The sequence below is a fragment of the Oryctolagus cuniculus genome, chromosome 1, assembly GCF_964237555.1.
Source record: "Oryctolagus cuniculus chromosome 1, mOryCun1.1, whole genome shotgun sequence".
In the NCBI taxonomy this organism is placed as follows: domain Eukaryota; kingdom Metazoa; phylum Chordata; class Mammalia; order Lagomorpha; family Leporidae; genus Oryctolagus; species Oryctolagus cuniculus.
Window position 1 is genome coordinate 228,534,969 of NC_091432.1, and position 12,786 is coordinate 228,547,754.

At 41.9% G+C, this 12,786-nt stretch overlaps 1 protein-coding gene and 1 long non-coding RNA gene across 5 annotated transcripts in view; one reads left to right on the forward strand and one right to left on the reverse strand.

Annotated features, from left to right (window-relative positions):
* The window catches only part of NR6A1 (nuclear receptor subfamily 6 group A member 1), a 259,827-nt gene that overhangs the window by 147,826 nt on the left and 99,215 nt on the right, over positions 1–12,786 (reverse strand). The window lies entirely within an intron of this gene.
* Positions 1–12,786, forward strand: part of LOC127489189 (uncharacterized) — a 61,611-nt gene that overhangs the window by 9,164 nt on the left and 39,661 nt on the right. Inside the window, exon 2 of the long non-coding RNA XR_007917145.2 lies at positions 416–599. This is a non-coding gene — a long non-coding RNA (uncharacterized lncRNA). The remainder of the gene's footprint in view (positions 1–415; positions 600–12,786) is intronic.

A 12,786-nucleotide genomic window follows, 5' to 3' on the forward strand; every position in this document is an offset into this window, starting at 1 on the left:
GGGATGTCATCATCACAAGCATTGGCTCAACCTGCTGCACCAGAATGCCAACCCCTGTGGTAAATCACCATCTATCTCCTTTTGATAGATGTTTAAGAACAAGATAAGTTCTGGAAAAGACGAATGAAATACAGGGGTCTGGGAATGGAATGATGCTCCAGGAGCAGATCATGACACACTGCAGCATTGCATGTGACACACGTTTCCTTCATCTTGTTCTCTAAGACTATGTTCTTTAATGATAAATACTAGTATCACCATGATTACAGGGCTAGCTAGTACTTACTCAACCCATGATTAAGCTGGCTTTTAGTGACCAAAATACATGAGACATGGATGATAACTATGAAGAGAAGAGGAATCTAGAGTAATAGCTTGGTTTCTGAGACAATATGTCTTACATTTATATCTACAGGGTATCTAAACATTAACCCCTCTTCAAATTGGGATTTATCCTTGCTGTCAAAGGACTACATGATAAAGCTGCTATTACCAATGGAGTGATGTATATGCATGTACCACAATGGTACAATCTTCACATTATCTCCACAGAACCTGAAGCTCCCAGGATCCAAGAGTTCTAATCACAAAGTTTCCAGGTTGGTTACTTGACATTATAGAATTTGAGTTTCCACCTAGACGTTTATCACTGGGAAAGACTGAATATCATGTGGCTTTTGCTTTTTCTTTGTTCACTGACTATCAAAGTCAAGAGGAAGAGAGGTCTGGCAAATATACTCAGAGCAAATTAGACTGCTACATCCAAAACAAGGATCCCAATCTGGTCATCTGTTACTGTGACCTAGATTTTGGAATTACCTCCATTGGGTTTCCTAACAGCATCACATTTTTATCAGGTTCACTTCTCTGTATAAACAACTATTACAAAAACAGAAAAATTCCTTCTGCTTGGTCACATAAGAATTTCTAGGTCTACAGTTTATTCATTTAGGGTATATCTGCTGAGTGCTTAGTACAAGCCAAGCCCAGTTCTAGGCACTGGATACTCAGAAGTAAACAAGGCAAAGGTCCTGTCTTTGGGCATTTAGTTAAAAAACCTTGAACTCAGACGCAGCTTGTGTACTCTCTGTGACCCTGGACAGATGTGCCTCTTTGAATCTCAGGTCCCTACTCTGGGTAAAAACAGCAAGAATACAGTATCACCTCATAGGGTTTTTGTGGGAGTTACATGTTTGTCATGTCTACCAAAGTATCTAGAATACTAAAGATGTACTAGCTTTAGTTTTACAAATTGAATATAATACTGTCATCTATCCTGATTTTTTATCTATGTATGTAAGGATAAAACTTCTTTATAAGCACAATTTTCAATGGCTATATGTACTTAAAATATATGCTTCAGGTGTTAGTAGCTAAGCAGAGTAAGAGCCATTACTGGATGAAATGCCACTTTTTTCTGGCTCTTGAACAGGTTCTGGCTATATATGACCAATGCAAAATAACAAGAACATGAGAAAATCACTTCAAAGTTGGGATGTTAACGGTGAAATAGATCATAGCATTCACATAGATTTCAAAAAGAAGGGCACTTTATCTCTAGTAGTATTACTATTTTAGGCAACAAATAATTATATAGGAGAAAACTATAAAACAGATATCTCAAGTCTACCATAACAAGAAGAGAGAAAAAAAAAGCAACTATTAGCCTAGCAGATAAAATGCCACCTGGGATGCTTGCTGCCCCACATCAGAGTGCTCAAGGTCCATACCCAGTCTAGCTCCTGACTCCAGCTTTCTGCTTATGTTGTTGAGGACCTTAGGAGTCAGACCATGAAGCTCAAGTGGCTGGGTTCCTTCCTATCATCCAAGTGAGTGACCTAGACTGAGTTCCCAGCTCCCAGCTTTCGCCATGCCAAGCCCAGTTCTTCAGGCATTTGTGGAGGGAACCAATGGATGAGAGTCTTCTTTTTCTCTCTTTCCCCCTCAAGTTAATTAATTAAAAGTAAACCCCTCCCTCCAAGGGGCCAGCACTGTGGCAGAGCACGTAAAGCCGCCTGCTGCTCCACTTCCGATCCGGCTCTCTGTTATGGCCTGGGAAAGCAGTGGAAGATGGCCCAAGTGCTTAGGCCCCTGCACCTGTGTGGGAGACCTGGAAGAAGCTCCTGGCTCCTGGCTTCAGAGTGGCGCAGCTCCGGACGTTGCAGCCATCTGGGGAGTGAACCAGCGAATGGATGACTGACTGACTGACTGACTCTCTCTCTCTCTCTCTCTCCTTCTCTCCGTGTGTAACTCTGACTTTCAAATAAATAAATAAATATTTATAAAAATAAATAACTGCCTGAAATAAAATATTTCTTTAAAAAGAGGAAAGAAAGCATGTTTTTCCTCTGAAGATAATATAAAAGTACCATAAAAATTTTTTTCTGAAGGCAAATTCTTAGGCTGACTGCAATCATATCATATCCATCCTTCCTTCCTTCCTTCCATCCTTCCTTCCTTCCTCCCTCCCTCCCTCCCTCCCTTCTAAAGATTTATTTACTTGAGAGGCAGAGTTACAGAGAGGGAGAGACAACAGAGAGAGGTCTTCCATCTGCTGGTTCACTCCCCAAATAGCTGTGATGGCCAGAGCTGGGCTGATCCAAAGCCAGGAGCCAAGAGCTTCTTCTGAGTCTCTCACGCAAGTGCAGGGCCAAGCACTTGGGCCACCTTCTACTGCTTTCCCAAGCTATCCAGAGGGAGCTGGATCAGAAGTGGAGCAGCCAGAACTTGACTCAGTGCCCATATGGGATGCCGGCACCACAGGTGGATGTTTAATCCACTATGCTACAGTGCCAGCTCTAATCATATACTTTATAAAATAACTTAGCTTTTACAATAAGAAGCAAAAGAATATAAAGACAAAGAATTATTTATAATTTTCAAAAAATTCTTCACAGTCCCATCACCTAAAGATAAACACTAGCAACATTTGGCAAACTTTCTTCTAGTTTTATTGTTACTCATTTTATTAATGACTTTTGAAATACTGAGAGTTGAAGTCATTGTACAAATGACAAGTGATCTATGCATATATAAATCACTTAAATAAAAAACATTAAATATACACCAACTATAATCTCACAGAAAATCCTCGTTAATATCCTAGTATAGTTCATATATAATGGAATAAATTATCAACAGTTTTATATTCTGACTTGTTTGCTTATAAAGCATTTTTTTCAAGTCATTAAAATGAGCTTTGGGGGAAGGCACTGTGGTGCAATAAGTTAAGTTGCTTCTTGGACACCTTGCATCCCACATCAGAGTTCTAGTCTGGTCTCCACTTCCACCCCAGCTTCCTGCTAATGCACATGCCGGGAGGGAGCTGATGATGGCTCATGTAACTTGGGTCCCTGCCACCCATATGAGAAACCCAGATGGAGTTTTTGGCCCCTAACTTTAGCCTGGGCAAGTTCTGGCTGTTGCAGGTATTTGGGGAGTGAAACAGCAGATGGAAGATCTCTCTCTCTTTCTCTCTGTTCTCTTTTCCTTTCAAACACATAAAAATAGATATTTTTAAAATGTTTGTAGCTATTATAGTTTCCATATATTATCTATTAGAAATACTATCTCAGTGAACATTTACACAGAAATCATTATCCACATTACTAATCATTGTTTTTTTGTCTACCAATTTACAATTTACAAGCAGGGACTAACAGCATCTGTCTCACTCTAAGCCCTCAAACAATGAGAAAATGTCATACATAATAAGGTGGCATGCAAACAATAAGTTTACTCAATAATAAAAAAGAGTTTCAAAGGAAACTCAAAATGAAATAAGGACAAGAAAATATTCTTCCTAGCAAGATAAATATTACATCCCTATAAATGACAGGCAGTTGATAGCAATGTTGAAAAACCTTCTAACAGGACACAGTATGAGTTTAACAGAAGGTTTCAGAAATAAAAACAAAACACTCTTTTTTATGGATATATTTAGTTCCTTGGAACCAAAGAAGTGAATCAAGAATCAGTCCTACCAGTTGGGAGTAAATAATATGGAAAACAGTACCGATGAATTAAGTTACATAAAAATCAATGTTTCTATGAATTATTTTCAAAATTTAGTGTTGAGCAAAGAATATGAAATATGGATACATAAATTCTTTAATTCTTATTTATTTACTTGAGAGGCAGAGAGACAAAGAGACCTTCTATCTGCTGTTTCATTCCCCAAATCCCTGAAATGGCCGAGGAAACCAAAGACTGGGGGGCCAGAAAATCAATCCAGGTCTCCCAAATGGGTAGGCAGAAGTCTGACTACTTTAGACACCCCCTGCTATCTCCCAGGGTCTGCATTAGCAAGAAGCTGGAATTAGGATGTGCAGCCAGGAACTCCGATATGGGATGTGGTATCCTAACTGATATCTTAACAGTAGGCCAAATGTCTACCCTAAATTCTTATCAAGTATAATTTATTCAACAAATATTTTATTGAATATAAACTTTGTTTAGGTACTTTCATATATAAGATATATGAAGTTAAGAAGTTCTTTTGTAAAACTTGCAATGGTATCCTCCACAATCTAGCTCTCTTAAATCATGCAACATTTACCAGGCCTAATTGAGGAAATACTGCATGTCTATGATGAAGCAAGAAAAAGAAAGATATTTCAAGACACTCTCCTGAATGACCAACTTAAAAATCAAAATTTCTTTACAGGAAAAACCAATACAATCTACTTAAATATATTACAGTCTAGGGTAAAACCACCACCTGTAATGTAGAATTCCATTTAGCTGCGGGTTCGAGTCCTGGCTGCTTCACTTCAGATCCAGCTCCTTGCTAATGGCCTGGGAAAGCAGTGAAAGATGGCCCAAGTACCTGGCTATTGCAGCCATCTGGGGAGTAATGCAGTGAATGGAAGATCATTCTCTCTGTAACTCTTTCAAAATAAATCTTTTTTTTTTAAGATTTATTTTATCTGAGCCGGCGCCGCAGCTCACTAGGCTAATCCTCCACCTTGCGGCGCCGGCACACCAGGTTCTAGTCCCGGTCAGGGTGCCGGATTCTGTCCCGGTTGCCCCTCTTCCAGGCCAGCTCTCTGCTGTGGCCAGGGAGTGCAGTGGAGGATGGCCCAGGTGCTTGGGCCCTGCACCCCATGGGAGACCAGGAAAAGCACCTGGCTCCTGCCTTCGGATCAGCATGGTGCACCGGCCGCAGCAGCCATTGGAGGGTGAACTAACGGCAAAGGAAGACCTTTCTCTCTGTCTCTCTCTCACTGTCCACTCTGCCTGTCAAAAAAAAAAAAAAAAAAAAAAAAAAAGGTTTATTTTATTTATTTGAAAGACAGAGTTACAGAGAGAGGCAGAGACAGAGAGAGAGGTCTTCCATCCGCTGGTTCACTAACCAGATGGCTGCAATGGCCAGAGCTGAGCTGATCCAAAGCCAGGAGCCAGGAGCTTCTTCCAGGTCTCCCACATGGGTGTAAAGGCCCAAGGATTTGGGCCATCTTCTACTGTTTCCCCAGGCCATAGCAGAGAGCTGGATCAGAAGAGGAGCAGCTGGGACTAGAACTGGCACCCATATGGGATGCCAGCGCTTCAGGCTAGGGCTTTAACCCACTGTGCCACAGCGCCGGCCCCTCAAAATAAATCTTTAAAAAAAAAAAAAAGAGTCCATTCACATGACCTCTTACCAGCATACAGTAACGTTTACCCCAGTACCCACAGTCAAATAGAATTCAAATACTGACAGGAAGAAAAAAAAAAAAAAAAAAAACTCCTTCTTTATTTTTCTTTAAAGACTTATTTATTTATTTGAAAGTCAGAGTTACAGAGAGAGAGGAGAGGCAGAGAGAGAGCAGTCTTCCATCTGCTGATTCACTCCCTAACTGGCTGCAATGGCCGGAACTGCGCCGATCTGAAGCCAGGAGCCAAGAGCTTCCTCCAGGCCTCCCACGTGGGCGCATAGGCCCAAGGGCTTGGGTCATCCTCCACTGCTTTCCCAGGCCATAGCAGAGAGCTGGACCAGAAGCAGAGCAGTCAGGCATCGAACTGGTGTCCATATGGGATGCCAGTGCCTCAGGCCAGGGGGCATCAACCCGCTGCACCACAGCACCAGCCCCCAAACTCCTTTAAATAGAACTAATAAAACTACCACAATTTTTCATTTGTTTGTAATTTTGCTTCATTTGAGTCCTAAAAGAGGGACTTCTTAAGAGAAAACAATGTTCCAGGTTTCCTATAGATGTTGGACCACCTAAAGGAGAAATAATCACAGTAACTACATGCTCCAGAAATGGAAGCTGTGAATCAACTCAGTGTGAAAGGTTACATTTCTGGTCAAGCTTATATTTCTGATAGAAGAAATATCTAGTATGTTTCTTTTCTTTCTTTTTTCTTTTCTTTTCTTTTTTTTTTTTTTTTTTTTTTTTTTTTTTTTTTTTGACAGGCAGAGTGGACAGTGAGAGAGAGAGACAGAGAGAAAGGTCTTCCTTTGCCGTTGGTTCACCCTCCAATGGCCGCCGCGGCCAGCGCGCTGCGGCCGGCGCACCGCGCTGATCCGGTGGCAGGAGCCAGGAGCCAGGTGCTTTTCCTGGTCTCCCATGGGGTGCAGGGCCCAAGCACCTGGGCCATCCTCCACTGCACTCCCTGGCCACAGCAGAGGGCTGGCCTGGAAGAGGGGCAACCGGGACAGAATCCGGCTCCCCGACTGGGACTAGAACCTGGTGTGCCGGCGCCGCTAGACGGAGGATTAGCCTAGTGAGCCGCGGCGCGGGCCCTCTAGTATGTTTCTAAAATCCATCTTCCCACCATAAAAGCAAATACTGCTTTATTAGGAGTCTGCTAAGTGTCAAGTACTGCACATTACTTTTGTATACACATCAGTTAATAATCATAACCACTTAAAGAATCAGCTACTGTGGGAGGTATCTGTGGTACAACTGGTTAAGTTGTTGCTTAAGATGTGCACAGCCCGTGTCAGGTTTGACTCTTGGATACTCTACTTCTTCTTCTTCCTTTTTTTTTTTTTTTTTTTTTTTTTTTTTTTTTTTGACAGGCAGAGTGGAAAGTGAGACAGAGAGACAGAGAGAAAGGTCTTCCTTTGCTGTTGGTTCACCCTCCAATGGCCGCCGCGGTCGGTGCGCTGTGCTGATCCGATGGCAGGAGCCAGGTACTTATCCTGGTCTCCCATGGGGTGCAGAACCCAAGCTCTTGGGCCATCCTCCACTGCACTCCCTGGCCACAGCAGAGAGCTGGCCTGGAAGAGGGGCAACCGGGACAGAATCCAGCGCCCCAACCGGGACTAGAACCCGGTGTGCCGGCGCCGCAAGGCGGAGGATTAGCCTAGTGAGCCGCGGATACTCTACTTCTAACCCAGCTCCCTGCTAATGTGCCCAAGGAAAAGCAGTGGCTGATGGCCCTGTCAACTATGTGAGAGATATGGATGGAATTCCATGTTCCTGACTTCAGCCTGGCCCAGTCTCAACTGTTACAGGCACTTGGGAAGTGAGCCAGCAGATGGAAGAGTTCTATCTTTCCGCCTCTCTCTGTACTCTCCTTTCAAATAAACAAATAAATGTCTCATTTAAAAAAAAAAAAAGTCATTAGGAAAAACAATCAGGAACTGTTAGCCCCTACTTTATTGATAATAACACTGATGATCAGAAAGAAAGGACTCATCTGCTGTCAAAACTGCTGGGAAACACCAGAGGACAGATTTAAGTTCAGATGACTGGTTCTTGCTCACCTGTTTATTTTACCTCAGCAGTTGGGTTTTCTATGTTTTGGTGGAATTTTTTGCCCTTTAAATTTTTTCTTATCAAATATTAGACAGGGGCTGGTGTTAAGGTACAGTGGATTGAGCTGCTGCCTATGATGCTGGCGTCCCTTATGAGCGCTAGTTCTAGTCCCCGCTGCTCGACTTCTCACCTAGGTTCCTGACAACCCACTTAGGAAACCAGCAGCAGATAATCCAAGTGCTTGGGCCCTGCCTCTCCTTGGGAGATCAAGATGGAGTTCAAGGCTCTTGGCTTCAGCCTGGCCCAGCACCAGCTGCTGCTGCCATCTGGGGGAGTGAACCAGCAGATGAAAGATTCTCTCTCTCTGTCTCTCTCTCTGTCTTTCCTTGTCTTTCTGTAACTCTTTCAAACAAATAAATAAATCTAAAAACAAAATTATATAATTTTTTTGTTCCTAACTTGGAAATATTTCCAAGGTCACAAGAATAAAAGAGTGTACAATGCAGTTTTACATACAATAAAAATAGATTTCTGGGTGTCAGCAAGTACACAGTCTAAATTATGAATGAAACTTTAAAAATGGTTCAATATAATTTATTTATTAGGCTTCAAGTCTCCACAAAAAGTAATAAGAATGACATGCTCTATTAAAAAATTTATTGAGGTATAAACAATAGTCTAATTTAAAGAAATATATTCAGCATTTACTAAAATACCAAAATACTACGGTTTCCATTGCATCAATGCTCTAGGCTAATATTTTAATGTTATTTAAAAGGATATATAATATGTTAAAAGAATGGCATCTCTGGACTTCATGTGCATACGGATGCTCTTTGTAAATGGCAAAGCAAAATAATCATTAACATTATTTCAAGGCACTTGTTTCTGGCTTAAAGCAGTCCCTAGGAACTCATAGTTACATTTTAAACTATCTATCTATCTACCTACTTACCTATAATTTGAAAGGCAGAGAGACAACAGAGAAGCCAGCAGTTCAGTGCACAAATACCCACACTGACCAAGATAAGGCTAGGGTGAAGCCAGGAGCCAGAAACTCAATCTAGATCTCTCACATGGGCAGAGGGACCTAACCACTTGAACCATCACCTTCTGCCTGGCCCAGTTCTGGCCCAGCTCTGGCCCAGCCATTTGGGGAGTGAAACAGTGGATGGAAGACCTCTCTCTCACTCTCTCTGCCTCTGCTTCTCTGTAACTCTGCCTTTCAAATAAATAAAGAAATTAAAAATAAAAAGGCTTGTGGCATTGTGGGTAAAGCACCTGCTCGCGATGTCGGCATCCCATATGGGCACTGGCTCATCAGCTTTCTCGCTTGTGATCTGGTGGCCTTGGAAAGCAGCAGAAGATGGCCCAAATGTTTAGGCCCCTGCCACCCACATGGGAGACATGGATGAAGCTCTTGGCTCATGGCTTCAGCCTGGCCCAGCACTGGTTATTGCAGTCATCCAGGGAGTGACCAGCAGATAGATAGAAGATCTCTCTAATTCTGACTTTCAAAATAGATAGATAAAACTGTAAAATAAATACACACATACTTACTGTGAGTGAGAGAGAGAAACCTTTAATGTCATCTTTGTTAAACAAGTAGAACAAAGACTTTAAAATAAAGAAATTTCCCTATTTTTTCTGACTCTTCCCCTCACATGAATTTAGTCAACATATTTCCTGAAATTCTTGTGGTTGGCTGTTTCCAGATCAGACGTTTAGAAGAGGTTTAAGTTAGGAAATCAGAAATTTTATTTCTAAATTATTGTATTCTGACATTAAGTCTCCAGGTTAGCTCCATGCAGAACAGCTGACAAACTATTGGCTTTGAGCAAAAATAATGATTTACTCACAATCACTGTACTGGAAACATGAATAGCATGATCAAGCAAGAAATTCAGAGTAGATGAAGTAAATGGGGTACCTAGTTTAGAAGCAATGAAGAAAGATTTAGGTTTAGATATTGGTGTCCAATAATGAATGCCCACATTATATTAAAGCATTTAGATTTTATCCAAAGGTAGGCAGGGTAATGAGGTTGTCAAAGTTAAATCTGTATTTAGCCACTGAATGAAAAACGAACTAGGAGTGGGCAAGACTATAGGAAAGAAAACCACTTGGGCTGGTTGCAGTCAATCAGATGAAATGATGATGGTTTTCACCAAGTAAAGAAGTAAAGGACTGTCACGTGCTACAACATGGATGAGCTTTGAGAACATTATGCTAAATGAAATCACAAAAAGACAAATACTATATTATTACATTTATGTGAAGTACCCTAAATATTCAAATTCATAGTAACAAAAGCAAAATTATGGTTACAAAGCAGGGAAGAAGAGGAAAATGGAAGCCATTGTTTAATGGGTACAAAATTTTCATTTTACAAAAAGATGAAAAAGTTCAGAAGACTTGTTGTACAACAATGTGGACATACTTAACACTACTTAACTTTACACTAAGAAAGGGTTAAGATGGTAAATTTTAAGAACCAGTATTGGGGGAAAATGGCTTAAGCCATTTCTTATGATGACAACATCTCATATGGAAGTGCCGATTCCAGTTCCAGCAGTCTGGCTTCCAATCAAGTTTCCTGCTAATACACCTGGAAAGAAAGTGGATGGAGACCCAGGACTTGGGCCCCTACACCCATTTGGAAGATTGAACAGAAATTCTGTTTTCCTGGATTCAGCCTGGCCCAGCCGTGGCAGTTGTAGCCATTTGGGAAGTGAATCAGCAGATGGAACCCACCCCCTCTCTCTGTCACTCTGCCTTTCAAATAACGAATCAATTGATAAACAAAAAAGATCGTAAATTTTGCTTTTAACCACAACTTTTTTAAAAGATGCAAAAGGGAGTGTGTATATGTAATATTTTGCTCTATTCAACCTCTGGAAAATGTCTCCCATTATTTTCCTGAATTGTAAAATTACTATGGCTCAATTGGATATGATTTGCAGGGCACTCTAAAGCTTCAAATGGTCCCAAATATCTCACCCTATTATTTGTCATGCTCCTTAACATTTCCTACACTAAAGTCATCAAATTTTTTTTTAAAAGAGCATGCTTAAAGCAGTAGTTGAAAAATAAAATGTGGGCCGGCGCCGTGGCTCACTAGGCTAATCCTCCGCCTGCAGCGCCGGCACCCCTGGGGTTCTAGTCCCGGTTGCTCCTCTTCCAGTCCAGCTCTCTGCTGTGGCCCGGGAAGGCAGTGGAGGATGGCCCAAGTGCTTGGGCCCTGCACCCACATGGGAGACCAGGAGGAAGCACCTGGCTCCTGGCTTCAGATCGGTTCAGTGCGCTGACCGTAGCAGCCATTTCGGGGGTGAACCAACGGAAGGAAGATCTTTCTCTTTGTCTCTCTCTCTCTAACTCTGCCTGTCAAAAAAAAAAAAGAAAAGAAAAGAAAGAAAATGTGAAAAATGTTATGTAGGATAAAAAGTAAAACCTTGCCAACTCTCTCACAACCTTTTAACATAAAATATTATAATTGAGCTGACTCCTCCCAGAACTGTAATGTAAATACACAGAAAAAGGTCATTTTCTAATGCCACTCTTAGGTGACTAACCCAAAGCCATTAACTAGAGATAGTATTTTTATTTATTTATTTTTTTAATTTTTTGACAGCCAGAGTGGACAGTCAGAGAGAGAGACAGAGAGAAAGGTCTTCCTTTTGCAGTTGGTTCACCCTCCAATGGCCACCGCAGCCGGCACACCACGCTGATCCAAAGGCAGGAGCCAGGTGCTTCTCCTGGTCTCCCATGGGGTGCAGGGCCCAAACACTTGGGCCATCCTCCACTGCACTCCCTGGCCACAGCAGAGAGCTGGCCTGGGAGAGGGGTAACCGGGACAGAATCCGGTGCCCCGAAAGGGACTAGAACCCGGTGTGCCGGCGCCGCAAGGCAGAGGATTAGCCTAGTGAGCTGCGGCGCCGGCCTAGAGATAGTATTTTAAGGAGTCCTTGAATCCTATAGTTTCCCTCAAACTTTTAAACCAAGCTACCTTCTAGCTTAAAAATATAATTCTTTTATGTAATTGCCAAAATACAGTAAAACACACACAATCCCAAATGTACAGTTCAATGAACTTTCACAAAGTGAACATATGGGGAACCAACATTCAAATCAAATATAGAACATTACTTACAGAGATCTTGTCCATTTCCAGTCATTTTATTCCTTCAATAAAAGCAACTACCATTCTTCTAAAAATACATACATATACTTATTTACTTATTTATCTGTTTGAAAAGTAGAGTGACAGAGAGAAAAGATCTTCCATCTGCTTGTTCATTCCCCAGATGGATACAACAGTACTGAGCCAGGCACTCCATCTAGGTCTCCCACATGGATGGTAGGGACTCAAGGACCTGAGCTATCATCTGCTGCTCTCCACGTACATTAGAAGGGAGATGCATCAAAAGAACTAAAACCAGCACTCCAGTCGTGACAGGATGCAGTCTTTTATTTTTTAAATATTTATTATTTATTTGAAAGTCAGAGTTACACAGAGAGAGGAGAGGCAGAGAGAGAGAAAGATCTTCCATCCAATGGTTCACTCCCCAAATGGCTGCAACGGCCAGAGCTGCATCAAACCAAAGCCAGGAGCCAGGAGCTTCTTCCAGGTCTCCTACCTGGGTGCAGGAGTCTAAGGACTTGGGCCATCTTCTACTGCTTTCCCAAAACATAGCAGGGAGCTGGACAGGAAGTGGAGCAGCCGGGTCTCAAAACCAGCGCCCATATGGGATGCCAGCGCATCAGGCGAGGGTGTTAACCCACTGTGCCACAGCGCTGGCCCCAGGATGCAGTCTTGAAGCCGCTGGGCTGGAAGCCACTGGGCTACAGCACCCACCCATATTCTTGTGATAGTATATATGTCTGGCTTATTTTGCTCAACATTTTTCTAGAGGATTCATCCATCATTTAGTGATAGTTTGTCCTTATCATTGCCATTCAGTATCCCATTTTATGGATTATCTCAATTTATCAGTTTGGGACTATTATAAATACTGCTTCTATAAACATGTCTTTCAGGGCACACTTTTATACATTTGTATTTGGGATATGCCTAGAAATGAATTTGCTTATGGTTAGC